The sequence below is a fragment of the Corvus brachyrhynchos genome, unplaced genomic scaffold (assembly GCF_000691975.1).
Source record: "Corvus brachyrhynchos isolate BGI_N302 unplaced genomic scaffold, ASM69197v1 scaffold36, whole genome shotgun sequence".
NCBI classification, from domain to species: domain Eukaryota; kingdom Metazoa; phylum Chordata; class Aves; order Passeriformes; family Corvidae; genus Corvus; species Corvus brachyrhynchos.
The window spans coordinates 447,897-448,349 of NW_008238441.1; positions in this window are offsets into that span (position 1 = coordinate 447,897).

The window sequence follows — 453 nt, forward strand, 5'->3', positions numbered from 1 at the left end:
CCAGTCTCAGACCTGTGCAAACACGTTTCTTTCCCACAAAACTTCCATGACTATATATCAGTGAATGACTGGCAGATGTACAGAGCCTTCTCATTCTTCCCAAATGTCTCGGTTTTGAAAGACAGGTGTCTGCTAAGGAAGGCAGAGGCCCCCCTTGAAGTGGCAGATATAACCCCTTTTCCCTCCAAGTTATTATATTTTGAAATCAAGAGCCTTTAGGCGAAGATGTGGGAAATAGGAATAACAGTTCTTTACTATATATATGTATGTATATAACCAGTCAAACAAAAAACAACAACAACTATGGCAGTAACAGCAATCACAAACCCAGTGCCAGCCTTCTCGGCTGTCAGGCTATTTCCCCTCGGGTGCAGTTCCGCTCGCAGCCGGCAGGGGCGCTGGCGGCTCCCGGTGAGCAGGGCAGGTGCGATGGTTCCCCCGCGGCTGCAGGGG